Raw genomic sequence first — 12,226 nt, forward strand, 5'->3', positions numbered from 1 at the left:
ATCCTTTATATGCTGGGTCGTGATGTTACGTCTCTTTATTTGTTTCTTCATTTCTAGTGTCCTTTCTTCGCATGTGAGATACTTTATTTTAGATGAGGTAAGGGATTGTGAGACACCACCACTGCGGCCGCGGAGCTGCCAATAAACGACATCTTCTGGAAAATATATCGCCTAGCTGGGCAAGCTGCGTGCAGAAGGATATCTGTACACAAAAACAAGCTGTTATGCCGAAATCACAACGATATACGAGTACAACTCGTCCGCTCGGAGACAGCGAACACAGCCGTCTTTCGAAGCGGATGACTGCCTGCTCTCGTCTGCGTGGACGTCACCGATATGCAGAAGAAAGGGGAGAAGAAAAAGAAAGCACAGTCGGCATTAGGCCGTGAAATGGCGACAGTCCGAGGTTCGACTCTATATAGTCGAGCACACGGATGGTGTCCGTAAAAGCTTCACAGCATCCTTACTCTCAATGCATTGCAGTTATGGTTGGTTTGTTGATGGGCTTTAACGTCCCAAAGCGACTCAGGCTATGAGAGGCGCCATAGTAAAGGGCTCCAGGTAATTTCTACAACCTGGGGTTCTATAGTGCACTGACATCACACAGTACGCGGGCATCAAGCATTCCGTTTCCATCGAAATGCGACCGCCGCGGCAGGTCAATCATCTGCTGGTGTCACTTCGTGACACCAGCAGGTGACTCACGTGACACCAGCAGGCGATTCGCGTGACGTCACTAGGGTTTAAGCTCTCGATTTGCCTGTATACGAGGGGTGTCGGTTGTGTATACCACGTTTCGTGATGCAGTCGCACGCCCCGTTCAGACTTCTCTCGCTTGGCTATCGTGCGCGATCAACTGATTTCACTTCGTTTAGTGCGTGCTCCGTTGCGCAAGTGAACACAACGGCGCGCAGCCGAAAAGCGAGAAATTCTGAGAAGGCTCGACGTTTAGTATACTGACATTTTCCACGTGTCCTCCATAGAAATGGCGAGGAGGATATGATATTGCCTCTAGGCGCAGTAGCGAAGGCGAGAAAGAAACCAATCTCTCGTCTTCGAACTCGGACTGATTTAGGGGCCTTTAATGTCCAGGCCATCTAAATATTGTGTGTATATTATAATGTAAGGTATATTTGCGTCACTACATGCAATACGGGCTAGCCTGTTGCGCGGAGCACCATTTCATTTTTGTCCAAGGTGCCATGTGCTTGCTTATGGTGCACCCCACCTTTGTATACATTTGCCATGCCTTAAAGCGGGTAGTGCGGCCGACTTCTTGGAGATCACAAAGGCACGTGAAAACGCGATTCCGAGAGCGCGTAGAGTGAAAGCGCGAAGGAATTTCTGTTCTGACGCTTTTCTCCTCAAGCAGGAGGTTTCATTTCATGAGAAGCCCTCCGAAACCACGATCGCACAAAAGCAGGGCCACAGAGCCAGGCAAGCAAGAGCGCGGGCTCTTGCTTGGCTGTTCGCAGTGTCTTTCAAGGCCCGACAGCACGGCCCGCCTTAAAGACGTACTGCGTGTGTGTGTGTGTGTATATATATATATATATATATATATATATTAATGAGAAGTAACAGACAATAACGCCAAGGAAACTTTCCTTGGCGTTATTGTCTGTTACTTCTCATTAATATTGTGTCTAACAAAGATAAACGAGCCCTTGAAAAATCATAGCTTTCCTTCACATATATATATATATATATATATATATATATATATATATATATATATATATATATATATATATATATATATATATATATATATATATCCACACACACACACACCAATAAGGGCAAAGCAACCTTGTTCTAACGTTTGAAAGTAACCCCCAAAAGTAAACAAAATTCAGAGGAGGCACTTTCACATCATATACACAGTGAACGGCTATAAAGACTCTTCCCTGCCGCTCCGCGAGTCGTACACAGACGACCCAAAAACATTAAGGACTATCCTGCGCATTCCAGAACTAAAAATACACCCATAAGTAGATGTCAACCATGCGGCAAGGCTCGTTGCAAGGTATGCAAAGACATACAGCAAGGCCATCACCGAGACTGAAAGCACAAATTTTAATTTCAGATATTCGATTTATTCGAATCTTATTTGCAACACATCCAATGCAATCTACCTTCTGGAGTGTGGAGATGCAGTATTCAACACATCGGTCCCACTGACACGGCCTTCCGCACCCTCTTTAACAACCATCGCATACATGTTCGTTTGCTCCCGGATCTACCTCTGTCCCTACATATAAATTCCGAAAACTACCCGTTTGATTTCCTCAAGCTTACGCTTTGAAAGCGCGAACAGCGCGAGTCATGTATTATCTATCAATGAATTACATTGAAGGCTGGACTAAATTTCAGTCCGGGAATATTGTCTTCTATACACGCCCTTGAAAATCCCCACTCTAGATAGTTTTAATTGGCGCTCTCTCTCTCTCTCATGGATGTCGACAGGAGCATGCAACGGGCATGCAGCACCCGTGTGAGCAGGTTAACATTCAAAACCCCCCTACTACAATGTCGCTGCCCCTACATTTGAGTAATTGAAAGGGTCGACCAGCCGGCACATCCCAAGAAAGCGATGTCTCTGCCGAATAGTACGTGCTGAGCTGCAGTCCGGAGATAGTATCTATTTTGGTTTCAACGACCCTTCCTGTTTACCTTACTCCCTCAGCAACATGACAACTCTTCTGCTAGCTTTTCTCGCACCCTTGTTAACTCTTGAAAGCGTACATTTCCTCCATAAACGTTCCTCGTGGTTCTCTCTTCTCGATCGATCCTTTCTTGTCAAACCTACCACTTCGACGGACAAATGAAGAGAGGTTGGGCGGCGAGGTGCGGTTTGTCAATGCGCGAAAAGTCTGTACTGGTGTGCTTGTCGTTGTCTCCCATCGTTATTCATTCTTCAGAGAACAAATGTTCTGTGTATATGTGCACGTGCAGGTTTCTTGCCGCGTTGCTTCTGGCTCTACTTGACGTTGCGCCGTGCTCCCTCAAGGGCTGCGGAAATTAGCGTCTTTTCTTTTCCACGACCACTACCGCTCTCCTTGAAGTGACGATGCTATAAAAACGCATCGGAACCTCGTAAATATTGTCTTGAGAAAGGGCGGTCTCAGACCGAAACGTTCACGAATAAACAGTTTTTATGAAGCGCTGCGTATATATATATATATATATATATATATATATATATATATATATATATATATATATACATATCGCGCGAGAGAGAGAAAGAAGCATGTGTCTACTATCACGCAATGAAACAGCTATAGGGGTCGTTCTTCAGAGGGATTTACATATATAGCCCACGCGCACGCACAGACCTGAATAGCGCTAAGGGACATTCACTGCGTTATGTGGCTTCCCAGCCGCATCTTTCAGACGCAGTGAAAGGCCAACGCGCAGGGCCGTAATGATGGTCCCCATAGAGTCGTGGGGAGCGTGACAAGCACGATGTCGTCGACGGGCCGCGAGACACCTGTTTAGGGCGAAGCTTGTTGCTCTCGTTATATATATATATATATATATATATATATATATATATATATGAAGTTTGTAGCATTCATCGGCACTCAGCTGGTTCGACAATAATTGAGGATGATTGTGAATAATGTAACTGTGAACTTGTCTTAAGGGTAAACAAATCGTGAGGTAGAGAGAAGACGGGAAGAAAAGGAAGGAGGGTGCTGTCTGATCTGAAGAACACCGTTCTCGATGCTAAAGACAGCTGCTAAACACCTTTAAACTTCAGAACTTGCGCACTGTGAGCCGACTCTATGTAAATTTTTCTCTGTCTCCATAAGCTTCGTGTTATCCTTCCCTATCTCTATAGCACTCCAACTCATCGCTGTGAGCGTCAAAAGCTTTGAATCTGGCTCCATACAAAGACAATTCTACAGTTTATATGAAGCATCTGTGCGCAGTGCTCACGGAGTGAAACGCGACAATTAAGGGCGAAGTAACGCACGTACTTTCGTTTCTACCGTCTTCAGTTCGTGCCACATCGGCGTAATTTGGACTCCTACGTGGGACTGAGCCGGGTGCGCGACTCAGTCGCGTTCTGCAGGATCCAATAAAGTTATTTTCCTTCCTTCCTTCGAACGCATCAGAGCCAACATTACCTTTAGCGGTCCGACTCGTAGCTGCATGACGCGGTTATCTGGAGCGGCTGCGCATATCAGTCGTTACATCAAAAGAAAATCGCGTCGCGTTTCAATCCGTAAGCACTGTGCGTACAGTCGCGCTCAATATGACTTGCAACACGGGACGGCGTGGCTTCAGGAGCTTAAAGGATGCGTACGGCTTCAACTTGCCCTCATTTCCACAAGTAAACGACATTTTCTTACCTGGGATCAACCCCAAATGAGAGAACAGTGTTCAGTTGAAGAAACAAGGACTACTGGGAGACATCTGTGATGTTGGCGCTCGTGACGGTACGCGCTCCCACGTTGCAAGTTGTACTGAGCGCGACTGTACACGCCGCAAAAACAGCTCATGCTCAAGCTATGTTACCATCATGAAGATGCGTCACAAGTAATCGGCATGCCTTGAGAACCCCACGGACAGGCGGAGATTGTTTTTCTTAAGCTTGTTCTATAGAGTTAAGAAGAATCGCTCACATGAAGATTCAAGCTTCGTTTGAGAGCAAAGTAGACAGTGAACGATCCATTCGCTATGAAGTTAGCAACATGACTACTGGCTCTTGTACCACAGTTAGTTTTTCTTACAATATACTTCCCAGTATATGAATACTGCGAAATTATCTGTGGATTCGTTTTGTCAGTAACTGCGCCCAATGATATAGCGAACTCGGTGGACTATAACGATAATGATTTGGTGTTCGCCGCGCGAGGTCAGAAAAGGCCGAAGAGCACCAGGCCACTGGAAGATAATCGTAAAATTAAAATATTTCAACGATGTAAGAAAAAGTATCGAATCTAAAAAAAACCAAACTGATGTTCTCGTGCCGCCCCTGGGAAAAAAAAAATTAACTAAAGAACGTTATCCGTTTGAGCTAACACCTTGGTGGAAATCGGAAATGTTCCTCATTCATTCGCACTTGAGCGCAACATCGGCGTTTCTATAACCTCCTTGGCACTGCTATCAATGGGCCAACCAACGCCAGTGAGAATGATTTCCTTTTCCAGGGATTTAGTGACACCACCGTCGCCAAGTATACAGCCGCTGAATCGCGGGCGTGATGATGCAGACCATAATACACCATCTGTTGTGAGGAGGACGTGTTGGGGCTCGTTAACATGGTGACTTCAACACTCATTCACACTGGTGAATGACTGAGGTTGCAAGACCTATTGCGATTGGCGACCGATTTTCACACCGGCTATCGAATCTATATGCTGTGCAACTTGAGTGTGTTAGAACACTGGCGACCAAGGTGGTCGCACGACCTCTAAGATACTGTCAAGGAGACTACGTTTCACTGCAAACTTCACGAATCACTTGACGAGAACCACATACAGAAAGTTACAGCATTCCGCTACCACTAAGGCATCGCATTTCATATAACGAAGACGCGTAATGTTGGCAGCAACGGAGACGGTGGCAGTAGAGCGGGTAGCGGTCCAAAGGACACCATACATTTTAAACTCCAGGAAACATAGCCAAGATGCGTCGGTTCTTGGTAGACCATAAATGCACCAGGCCGTACGAGCCGAATCTAGCCGCTCCGACCGAACCTGACAAAGCACATGCAATTTTAATCAACCAATATCGGCCAAGTTCTACAAATCACCACGGGCAATTGTCATATTGGGGTGGAAACGCAACTTACATTGGCACCAGCCCTTGCGAAGTTCGGCGAGAAATGAGCGGCACGCTGTTTGATATTCATCAACAGGTGTATAACGGTACACGAGGAATGATACCGATTGCGCATGCATAACAGATTCAACGCGTTTATTCACACGGCTCGAGAAAGCTGCCTGCGCTGTGTCCTCACTCGTATGCTGCGCTATGCGTTCCGATTACTGACTATACGCTAGAGTTTTTCGTAGTATTTTCGTTCTTATGTACCCGTCTCCTGTAGTGCTTGACACGGAAATCGCGCTTATCCAAGGCATCCAGACCGCTTCGAATTTAGTCGCATCAGGCTTTTTGAAAACAGATTTAGGCTGTTTCAATACATAACTTGCAAGTGACGTCAGTTCCTGTCTTCCGTCCGCCATCACCGAGCACATATGTCTCAGTGACCGCGCTGTGTTTACGTTCGTGCGCGGATCGTTCGGCGTAGTGCGCGTGTTTTGATCAATTTGCCTTGCGCTTATGACGAACGAGAATCGTTCAGGACATTATGCAGCCTGCAGTGTCGTCAGTGGTGTCGCACGTAATGGTTGAAACAACTTCGCACGAGTCACCTACAGCAGCGCTCTTCGCCGCCTGCATTTTGCGGCGCTCAAACTGCACAGATTTCGTCGCTGATTGCTGCATAAAACCATGGCCGAATAACACGTTTGGCGCCCAGTCGGGGTTCTAAGAGGGCCTCCAGAAAAACAAGGCGCGATCGCTGTTGTCATTTCGGTGCTTCATGTTTCGACAAAAATTGACCTCGCGCATAACTCCGTGGCGATACACTCGGCAAAAAGGTGAGGAGATTCGGAAGCATAACTTGCCTGTTATGAAGTGACACCTGCACACAGAAACGATGTGCAACGTCTGAGGGCCTTCCTGTTTACGTGCGCATAAGCCATGTGCTCCGCTTCTCGGACAGCTCTTTCGTGCGGTTGCACGGGCCTGTGATCACGTTTGGCAAACAGTACGTCCCCGCGTGTGGTCTTTTTTTTTTTAATATTGATTTACACTTCTGGTGCAGCAGCCAAATATTGCACAAATCGCCGTTGCGATGTGCAGCGTTGACGGGAAATGCGAGAGCCGCACAGCTTGAGTCGGTGTCGTCTGCTGCCATGTGCTCGGTAATGGCGGCGCATGCCGCGAAACCATATCGCAGAGTTCCGCGGTGTGACGTATAGTTGCAAGTTATGTATAACGAAGAAACGCTGGCAATATTCAATTCATGCAATAAGTGACGCATAGCTAATATATATGGGTCATTCCACGCCAAACGTCCCAGACATTGCGCTCGACCCTCTCCAATTGTATTGTAAAAAATTGTGGACGTTCATATCAGTGCACTATTTGCCCTCGGAAAGTATTTTTTGGAAAAAAAAATTTTCTTGTCTGTTACAGTGACCTGAATTTTGCCGTAGTGGGTGAAACATAGGTTGCGAAAAAATACTCTAAAAAATACAGTACTTTACGGAACGCCTTAAATATCTGCTGTTTACTTGAAAAGGAATGCCACTATCTTATTATCACCCATTGACGACCACTACTTTGTCCCAAGATGTGCTTTGTGGTGAAGCAATGCTGCAATTCTGCGCCCATTTTGATTATTTTTTAGAAATTCTACGAATATTACAGACAAAATAGGACTACATCACATGGCTGGATAGTTGGCAGTAAGCGTGTCAAAAAAGTATTGAAGTCGATGACCGAGTAGTTTCGAAGTGGAAGGGGCGCAAACATTGAAAAATGTGTGAAATGCTCCACGTTCAGGCACATGTAGAGTGGTGATGCAGTCCAAGTAAAAATGCACGCTTGGTCTCGTTGGGAAGAGTAAACAAAGGACATTTATTTGTGATAGTTTCATCGGAGTGTTTTTTGTTTTGGGCGAGAAACAAAAATTTATGTTGAGCGTTCGCGGCGTGCCTGGGCGCGGGCCCGTAAGTCCGCTTCACTGCGCCGCCACTGTTCCTTGGGGCAACGGAAGTATGCAGAGCCCACGCGGGTGGCACGATCGCGTGCTGCTGTGAGTTTTCACGTTGCTGAAAACTTGCAAACAGTGTATATGGGTGGCAGAATGTTTCGGAAGGGCACTAAAGGCTGCCGGTTAGTAGTCGGAGCAGAGCACGATTTCATTGCCACGTCACTGCATGCACACGTACGACAGGCGCAGAGCTTGGGTTGTGTTTTCGATCTCTGCGGAGGTTGCAGTTCTTACTTCCGTTGCCGACGTATGGTCTTCGCCACTTGAAATGCCTGTGTTGCTGAGTAGGTGGCGAGCCCGGGATTAAGAGTGGTCAGTGGTGATGGCAAGGAAAAGGTGAAATGTGCGCGTACCTTTGAGGGAGATTGTAGACTCAAACCTTGCTGAGAACTCAACTTTCTGCCACGCTGCATGCGATGCTTTCATCTTAGTAATCGCCTTGCGATTACTAAGCGAAGGCGACAGACATTTAAAAGGACGAAGCGGCCTTAAAGGCGGCTTCGTCCTTTTGTATACTTATCGCTTTCGGTTTCCGTTGTACAGGCTCTCCGTCTAAAATATGACACGATAGCAGTATACTCACCATTCGCAATATTTATCTTACGCGCTGCCAAGGGATGCGGCCGAAAGACGAACCTTCGAGTGCCGCGTGCTCGCTCGGCGACGCGATCACCGGAGCAAAGTTCACCTCTGCCGAAGATCCGAGCGTAAGAATACGTAGCACCATTCGGCTCCGAGGCACGAATGGTGCGAGTCACGTGCAAGCGAGCTGCCCATAAAAAAGAATTATAAGTGTATTCCCGGTGCATGTTAGCCACTTTTATTATATAATAATATATTTTAAACGAACCATCACTCGTTTTCCCTGACACTTCGTCAATGGCACTGCGGAAAGCCGAAGAATGCGTGTTGAAACGTGAAAACTCACAGCAGCACACGATCGTGCCACCCGCGTGGGCGCTGCATACTTCCGTTGCCCCAAGGAACAGTGGCGGCGCAGTGAAGCGGACTTACGGGCCCGCGCCCAGGCACGCCGCGAACGCTCAACATAAATTTTTGTTTCTCGCCCAAAACAAAAAACACTCCGATGAAACTTTCACAAATAAATCTCCTTTGTTTACTCTTCCCAACGAGACCAAGCGTGCATTTTTACTTGGACTGCATCACCACTCTACATGTGCCTGAACGTGGAGCATTTCACACATTTTTCAATGTTTGCGCCCCTTCCACTTCGAAACTACTCGGTCATCGACTTCAATACTTTTTTGACACGCTTACTGCCAACTATCCAGCCATGTGATGTAGTCCTATTTTGTCTGTAATATTCGTAGAATTTTTAAAAAATAATCAAAATGGGCGCAGAATTGCAGCATTGCTTCACCACAAAGCACATCTTGGGACAAAGTAGTGGTCGTCAATGGGTGATAATAAGATAGTGGCATTCCTTTTCATGTAAACAGCAGATATTTAAGGCGTTCCGTAAAGTATTGTATTTTTTAGAGTATTTTTTCGCAACCTATGTTTCACCCACTACGGCAAAATTCAAATCACTGTAACAGACAAGAAAAATTTTTTTTCCAAAAAATACTTTCCGAGGGCAAATAGTGCACTGATATGAACGTCCACAATTTTTTACAATACAATTGGAGAGGGTCGAGCGCAATGTCTGGGACGTTTGGCGTGGAATGACCCATATATAACTAGGGTGTCCCAGATAACGTTAGCTAAGCGTTTGTTTTTTTTTTCGTACTTTACTTAAGTAAGATAGTACTCGAAAACTGTGTTGGTGGTGGAAGAGGAGTGATAACCTAACACTGTATACGTCTTATAACCGCACATAGTCAAGTTTTTATGCTGTTGTTGTTTATGTAATCTCGGCATAAAGTTAGATGGGACACCCTGTATAACACTTTGGTTTGGGTGATCCAACACACGAGGGGTCGTGCTTCTTCTGGTAAGCTTTTCAACCTCCGCATAATGACTGTGAGTTTATAACATCACTTTATTGTCGCCTGTCTGTTAGGGGATACTGCGGTTTCTTTTCCGCGCAGTTGCTCAGAGAGTTTTTGCAATGTTACGTTCTTTTATCATCATGCCGTAACGCCGCGTGCCCGTTAACTGTTCAATGAAATACGTGCACAAGTTTACATAACAATTAAGTGTGAGGCACGGAGCATGTGGTTCCGCATGTGTATGTCAACTTTGCTACATCAATACTACAAATAAATAAATAATCCTAACATGCCAAACAACTTCAGTGTTTTCAACGGCGGACGTGCCATCGACTTTACAAAGTCCCCGATGGCGCAAGCACTCCTTGTTTTGAGTCCGCCACAGTGGAACTGCGAAGTCACCATTGACAGTCAAAGTGATTCTGCTGCACTCTAATTAAAGATGACTTGAAATTTCAACGTGCAGTGCGGATACACTTGTGCGCTGTCATCTGAGCAATCGCAAACAGGAAGCTTCTCTTGTACTGTTTACGTTTTCGCTGCATACGGATGACACCATTGATACTTCAAGAGTTCACAGTGATGCTATGTTCCAAAACACATATATGTTAACACTGTTACTACTAAACGCGTAAACTTTTCGGTAGACTGACTACTTTTCGGAGCTATTCGACAACTTTTAGAAATCTTTTTGCGGGCAGGCAACTCGGCGATCTTAAGCGTCAAAAAATCTCGATCACACCTTGTAAAGTGAGGAAAACGCTCGCAGAATGCGAATACTCAACCTCGGGTGGACTTGGACGTGCTGACAGCCTGACATAATCACGTGAAATGGTCATCTGAATACCACATCGGCATCTGTTATCACCATCTCTATCGTCTTATATTAACGAAACTGTCGGTGAAGGTAGAGAACATGTAATATATTTAAGCGGCAGCCGCACCGCAAAATCATCGCGCCACGAAAAGTTTCTCAAGTTGAGGTAGGAGCCTGAGAAAGTTTTCGTGGACGCTCAAAAGACGCCTCACGAAAGCGCGACAGCGTCTGAGTTCGAAAGACGGACGCTCCAGCTCTCTCGCAGCGCTGCCGTAGCCCAACGCCGGCCTATTCAGACAGGTGGTAACTTTCGCGGTGTGTACGAGGCGCGTCGGATGCCTCCTCTCCCCCTCAAGAAAGCGCGCCTTACAAAAGTGCCGGCCTTCCAAACAACGCGCACCACCTGGCACTCGCAGGTTCCCGTGAAAAAGAAGACAAAACAAGTTGACAAGTTCGCCGCTACCCCCCCCCCCCCCTATTTTTTTTTTCCGCCGTCACGCACACGTTTCTGCTATCGCTGCGCGCCTTGGCTTCTCGGCCGACCGACGCCACCAAATCGCGGTGGCTGCGTGCGAGCGGCGGCTGCTGCTATCGGCGGCGCGCGTTCGCTCTTTGTGCAGCCCGATCGCCAAACACTTGGGCGCGATTACACAACACGAAGCCCTGCGTGCACACACACACACACACAACACTCACCTGCAGTCAGGCCGACGATCCGAGCGGCAGGCTGACGCGGGAAGCTGGCCGTCAAGCAGACTGCCGGCGTTCGCGCGCACTGACAGCACGGCGGCGTGCGTCCGCGAGGCGTCGGGCGAATGCAAAGCAGCAGCGCGAAGTGTGAGTCAGCCCTCGCGCAGGGGCCGAGTCGGACGCAGCGGCGAAGCCCAGCGGTAGCCCAAACTGCCGCCGCTACTGGTGTTTGAATAGGAGCCCCATTGTGAGGCGCGAGGCATGCTGGGAGCGGCGGTGGCGGCACCTGACGAGCCCCCCAGTTTCTAAAGCTGCCCAGTTTATGCGCTCGCGGCGCGGCAGCTGCCGCCGCCTCTTCGCATGCTGGTTCCCAGGCTGGCCGCCGCCGCTGCTGCTGCTGCTGGGATGGGCTACGGCCCGCTGGCGTTATGCGTTGATCCGGCGGTGGTCGGGCGATGGACAGACATATCGATTTTTCCCTTTCAACTCGCGTCTGCTTGATCACGTCGACTCAAGCCGCAGATTTCGGGCGTGCGCCCCTCACTCGAATATTCTCGCTCCGCCGCCGACGTGGTCCAGGAATGCCCAGCATTTTTCAATATACCGCCAATCGCATCCGTGAGCTGTTTTTGCAGCCTTTGAGCCTGCAAATGGAGCCCACAGAATTTGGAGTCTTCTCTGGAAAAAATGCAGTTTTTTTTTTTACTCATGTAACACGTCTGCCCCCTCCACCTCCGCCCCAGTTTTTCCCCGCGCTCTTGTGATTACGAAGTCCTTGAATAATAAGGCCACAGTTTTCGAGCGGTGACCTTGTAATCAGAGATTGAAAAAATGGGAAGGGAAACAAGAAGCAGCAATTAGTGGAAGTAAGAAAAAAATTAGCTCTGCTACACTTAACGATTCTTGCTTTTATTGTGAGTTTTTTCCACAACCGCAAATTTCAGCATTGCAAGGAGTTCCGCTATGACG

General features: G+C 47.4%; 1 protein-coding gene across 1 annotated transcript in view; it reads right to left on the reverse strand.

Annotated features, from left to right (window-relative positions):
- The window catches only part of LOC119382712 (LIM domain-binding protein 2), a 213,115-nt gene extending 201,638 nt beyond the window's left edge, over window positions 1-11,477 (reverse strand). The window contains exon 1 of the mRNA XM_037650549.2: window positions 11,264-11,477. The gene's annotated coding sequence lies outside the window, so the exon portion shown is untranslated. The remainder of the gene's footprint in view (window positions 1-11,263) is intronic.
- Between the last annotated feature and the right edge of the window lie 749 nt (window positions 11,478-12,226).

Source organism: Rhipicephalus sanguineus, chromosome 1 (assembly GCF_013339695.2).
Source record: "Rhipicephalus sanguineus isolate Rsan-2018 chromosome 1, BIME_Rsan_1.4, whole genome shotgun sequence".
NCBI lineage: Eukaryota > Metazoa > Arthropoda > Arachnida > Ixodida > Ixodidae > Rhipicephalus > Rhipicephalus sanguineus.